The sequence below is a fragment of the Athene cunicularia genome (assembly GCF_003259725.1).
Source record: "Athene cunicularia isolate RWA chromosome 10 unlocalized genomic scaffold, athCun1 chr10_part1, whole genome shotgun sequence".
In the NCBI taxonomy this organism is placed as follows: Eukaryota; Metazoa; Chordata; class Aves; order Strigiformes; family Strigidae; genus Athene; species Athene cunicularia.
Window position 1 is genome coordinate 7,562,125 of NW_020799112.1, and position 5,540 is coordinate 7,567,664.

General features: G+C 62.4%; 1 protein-coding gene across 1 annotated transcript in view; it reads left to right on the forward strand.

Moving 5' to 3' along the window:
- The first annotated feature begins 4,512 nt into the window (after positions 1 to 4,512).
- Positions 4,513 to 5,540, forward strand: part of FURIN (furin, paired basic amino acid cleaving enzyme) — a 33,309-nt gene continuing 32,281 nt past the window's right edge. The window contains exon 1 of the mRNA XM_026856140.1: positions 4,513 to 4,921. The gene's annotated coding sequence lies outside the window, so the exon portion shown is untranslated. The remainder of the gene's footprint in view (positions 4,922 to 5,540) is intronic.

The window sequence follows — 5,540 nt, forward strand, 5'->3', positions numbered from 1 at the left end:
AGCCTGGCTCCAGCCTCCCGCCTGGGGTGCGATTCGCCGGGGGCCTCTGGCCGCGTCTGGCCGGTGCCGCAGCGGCTGCAGGGCCCCGGCCGTCGCCTGTTGCCGCCCTCTCGGTACGAAGGTGTTTTGTGCGGGGCTGGGGGGCAAATGACTAACACAGAGGCTGAGCCGGACACCTGGACACTGAGTGCTTGGCATCACGTGTAACCCCTGTGGGGCCTTGCAGGCCATGGGGCACACCCTGCAGGGACCAACAGCCCTGGCCGGGTCGCCACGTTCCACGCGGCACAGCCTGGGAGAACCGCTGCTCCTTCGGAGTGCAGCAGGGCACAGTGGCAAAGCTGCCAGTGGGTCTGTGCTGTGCCCACCGCGGCGGCTCTCAGGGCTGAGCCAGGGCTGGGCGGTTGCAGCCGCTGCCTCCACAAGCCGGAGCCAAGCCCCAGCCCCACTGCTCTGCCTGCAGACAGCCAGCCCTGCCAAGGCCCAGCGCCCAGGCAGTGAGGGCGACCTGCGTGTTGCTCTCGGGGTTTCTGGTACGGGGAGGCAGTGCTGCTCCTGGAGCAGCAGGACCCTCCCACAAAGCTGGGGGAGCCCCTGGGCTTCCCGGTGGTACTGGCGGTGGTGTATGTGTCAGGAAGAGCCGGGGCTGCTTCATGGCAGGCGTGAGGGGTTTTCGGTAAGCACCCGAGTGGTGCTTGTAGACGTCAGCCTGCCAGGGGTGTGAGGTTTCGCAAAATCAAGGGCAGAGCTGGGAGTGGTTGACTTGCGTGAGTCGCCCCTGCTTTGGCATCCAGCCGAGGAAGATAAGACTTCTCCTAAAGTGGGGCGAAACTGTGTCACAAACAACCACAGCCACGTCTGCCATCCTGTGCTGCCTTCTTGAAAGAAAGGAAGAGGTTTTATCATCCGGGAAGTCTACCTGCTGGCAGCCTGCAGTGGGGGGATTTGGGAAGCAGAGGGGCCAGAGCCGTGCTTTAACCCTGCACTGCCGGCTGCCTGCCCTGCCTGTACTGCAGCGGGTGTCTTCGTGGCCGTGGTCAAAGCCAGTGCCGGTGGTGGCAGCCAGGAAGCCCCAAAAGCCAGTTGGTGGGTCAGTGCTGGAGCACAATTCCAGAGGAAGTGCAGGGAGTTTCTGTCCCTTGGGCATCCTTGGTTCTGTTCAGGAGCTGCCCTGCTCTTGTTCAGCCGGTCTCAGGGAGCGCAGACCCTGTTCTTGGCAGCAGCACCGCCCCAGTTGGGGCCCAGTGGTGGCTGTAGAGCTCCTGAGGCTGGCACCGAGGCAGGCTCTCTCCTGTGGGACTCTCCTCTTGCCCCAGCAGATACAGTCAGGTAACTGATCATGCCGGGCTGCAGGCAGGGGGTGGCTGCCCCAGGCCCCCACAGCTCTGGCTGTGTTGGGGCCATCCTGGGCTTGGTCCCTGCTGTGGGGCTGGGAAAGGCTCTCTTGTGTTTTCCAGGAGCTGTTGGGACAACCCCGTTCCTGCCCCAGGCAGAGCTGGGGGCTCCCTCCTGCTTCAGCTTGTCCTTGCAGAACTGAAGGAGGTGAGGCAGTGCTGGAGGAAGTGGGACAGCCTTCAGAGCTGGGGGGCCCACAGGGTGCGTGGTGCCCCCCCCTGGCGCTGCTGCCTCCCTTGGAGCCCTGTAGCTCGTGGTTTGCCTCAGCAACTGAGGCTTTAGTAGCTTCACAGTCCTGCGACTGATGGTCCTCCCCAGCCTTGCCTGCAAAAAGCAAGACCCTGTTGGTGTGTTTCTGGTCTTTATGCCCAGACGACAATTAGAGCTCTTGCTCTGCATTCGGTCATCTGATGAGATGGCAATCTTGAGGGTTATCACAGCATGTTCCCACCTAGTGAGTCCTGTGGCACCATTTTGACCTAGGACTCGGTGAAACAATTAGACACATGGGTGAAAGGAAAGCTCAGGAATTGCACACAAAGCACACAGTGTCCCGTTCAGGTGAAGCAAAACTAAAGACCTCATCAAACAGGGAAATGTTTTCACAGCTTGGTTCAGTGCTGTGGCCGCGGGCATGGGAGGCTGTGGCGAGAAGTGGCCCTTGACCTGTGATGTGTCTTCTCTGCCCTGTGTCCCCTTGAGAAATGCAACTGAGCAGGAGAAACCAAATGCTGGCATTGCCTGAGCTGGTGTGACAGGAGCTACGGGGGGACCCGGCCCTGCAGGAGGTCCCCCTGGCAGGGCCCTGCCTCATCTGTCGCGGTGTGGGGCACACAGGGGGGTTGAGGTGTGAGGGGAGGTCATGGCTCTGCTCTGGCTCTTACTGCATCCCCTGGGGACACAGTGGAGGGGCTGCCGAGGGCTGGTGTGGCTGAGGGCAGCCCTGTCCCCGGCGCAGCAGCTGCAGATGTGTCAGCCCTGCAGCGGCTTGGGGTGGGGGATGCTTTGCGGGGCTGACACCCCCTTTGCGGGGTGGTGCAAAACTGTGTGAGGCTGGTGGCTGCTGGTGGGAGCAAGCCCAGAGCATGGCCAGCACCCGGCACAGGCCAGTCTGCGCCTCAGGGCTCTGCCAGCTTGCCAGGGAAATCTGCCCCAGCTGGGCTTTGGGCTAGATTTGCGTGTCTGTATCTGCCAGCACCCTCCTCCCCAGCCCGCTGAAGCCCACGGGCAAGCAGGGCTCTTCCTGAAGGGCCACAGGTGGACTCTCTACCTGGGGATTTCCTGCATGTGTGTACTTGTGTTCTTGTGGGTGTCACTTGTGTGGAGGCCCCTGAGTGCCACAGGCACCTTATGGTGCTTGGGAAAGGATGTCCCAGCTGCGGCTGTGGGGGGACAGGCAATGGGGGAGTGCAACACAGCAAGCCCAGTGCAGGGGCAGTGCTGTGACAGGCTGCGGATCGATACCTTGGCAGCATTACAGCTGCTGATGACAAAGTCAGAGGCAGATAAAGTTACAGAACAACCCTGAGCCACTGCTGTTTGTGTCTGCAGCTGTACCGCAGGGCAAGGTCAGGGTGTTTGGGCTTGGCGTTGAGTCCCCCGTGTGTGACCGCAGTGAGATGTTGTGTCTGGGAGCATAGCTATCAACAGAGCCTCTCAAGCTGGTGGGGCCCTGCGGAGCACAGCTCCTGGCTGGGCTGCAGCAGTCGCAGCTCCGGGGGGCACCGGGCCCTTCCCGGGAGCCTGCAGTAGCATCCAGCAGCGCGGTGTGGGGAGGAGAGACTCCAGGGAAAGGGGACTGTGGCCTGAGCTTCAGGAGAGGTGGGCTGTGAAACCTGCTTGCAGCACAGCAGAGGGGCTGCAGTCTTGTCCTGAAGCCAGCACGGGCATGGGGGGCAGAGCGGTTTCTGTGCTCCAGGTAAACATTTGTTTATTGATTTGGTCCCTCTGGATATCATCTGCCTGCCGTTGCTGCCCGTTATTTGGGTTTTCTCTGCTGTTTGTGAGGGCCTGCTGCCCTTCCTCTGCTGGTTCTCCACTCACCGGTCTGCGTCTGCTGGCAGCGTGGTGGTTGCTGGGGAGCGATGCTGCCACAGTCCTGCCGCATCCCCAGCTCCCCCCAGGCCAGGGGTGCCTGCGGGCAGGGGTGCAGCCCCGCCACTGCTCTGCCTCCCAGAAAGCTCAGGCAGATGGGCAGTTGCATCACTGTGGGAGCTTGTGCAATCTCTGCAACCCAAAAGCCAAAAATTGACCTGATTTTTCCATGAAAGTAGGTTTCTATTGATTGTGTGTGCTGCTGGGCCATGCCACAGAATGTGTTCAGTGTGGGGGAGTGCAGGGGGGGTTTCCCCCCAGCCCCAGTGAGCAGCTTGGCCCCTGTGCCTACAGCAGGGGCTCCAGGGGTTGCTGCAGGACATGGCCTGGCAGGGCAGGCCTCGTGGTGAGCTGCTGGCAGGCTGGTGGTAGCTCCTGGCTGTCTCCTGGAGCACAACGATGCCTCTGAGTGATGGCCCCTGGGTCCATTAAACGTCCAAGAGGAGGGTTCATGGTCCTGGCAGACATGGCTGCAGTGGCTGTGGCCGAGGAGACGGATGCTGAGCAGCCTTGTAAGCGTGAGGGGAGTGGTGGCCATTCGTTCCTGGCTGCCCTGCTCTCTGCTCTCCCTGGCCCTGGCGGGCCGCGGGGGAGGCAGATCCCCTTCGCGTCCATGGCTTCATGCCACTCCCCGGTTACAGGAGTTGTCTTTGGCAGGGGCATGGGGTCGGCGTGCGGGTCTGAAGTCAGTGGTTTATGTAAGAGAGGGGTGCTTCCTGCCCGCCTGCCTGGCGGCACTGAGATAAGCCCCGCGGTGACAAGGGCCCTTTGTCAGCTCCTCTCCCCAGCGTGACATGTCACAGGGGCTGGGTGCCACGGCTTGTCACCTGCTCGGGCATGGCTGCCAGCGCCTAAATGAGGCATCCAAAGATGAGGCGGGTGGGCGGGGGCAGGGGGAGGCAGGCAGGGTCTGGGCTCAGGACCTGCCCCCTGCACACATATCCCCCATATAACCCCACGGGCCACCCCCGGCTTGGCTGTGCATCCCAGGACTGGCCTGGGCTCACCCATGCTGGGAACGACACCTGACCGGGCTGCAGGGCAGTGGGGGTGAGTGACGTGGGTGCTGGGGCCCTCACAGGCTGTTCGGCAGGACTGTGGCCCCAGAGGGTGGACCTGGGGTGCCACAGCCCCTGTGGCCAGTGGTCCCCAGTGGGGTCAGCTGGGCGAAAGCCGCTGCCCTGTGGGTGAGGCTGCAGCCAGGTGTCTGCCCCGCAAAACTAACCCAGTTTAACAGAGAAACCTGCCCCGTGCCAGATTTTCTGGGTTGTTCTCAGCATCTCAGTTACCAAGGTGACTGTTTCCTGTGCGATTGCTAATGCTTCACGATCTTGATCATGATATCCGAGTGACTTCCTTTTCTCTGTCAGGAGCTGTAGGACCCGCTCCTACCCGGGCTGCCCAGACCCCTTCCAAGGCGCAGAGGATTCAGGTCAGTTTGTGTTCTGCTGCTTTTGCCTTTTTCGCTTGACCTGGCTGTTGCGTTGCTCTTGACATGGTCCCGTGCACACATTTTTTACGAACGACCGAAGCCAGGGTGAGCCGCGATTCACTTCTCACCTTTTCTCCTTGGTGGAAGTCTCTCTCCTGAAACCTGAAACTGGGCTGATGGATTTTCCTGGTGTTGCTGCTTTCCCGTTTCTCTGTCTGGCTGCTGTGCAGCAGCCCAGGGCCCCACCGGGATATGGCCTCTGTGCAAGGCCGGTGCCGCTCCTGCCGGCTGGGCTGAGGGACCCCCTGTCCTGGCAGCTGCGGGGGCTGCACCGGCTGGGCTGGGTGGGCTCGTGTCCTGCCAGCCCCGTGTTGCTGGGCCACCCGCCACGCTGGGCGCAGGGACACGAGGTGTCTTCGGGGTGCCCTTTGCCACCGGCGCCTGCGCACTCCTGGTCGGTGCCTGGGCTCCGGGGGGCTCTGGGCTCCCACCGGGGGGGATTCAAGTCTCCTGCTTGGGCCGTCACGCGTGGGCTCGGGTGGGCTCGAGTGAGCAGAGGTGGGCACGGGCAGGCTCGGGTGGGCTCAGGCGGTGCCGGGTGGTCACGGGCAGGCTCGGG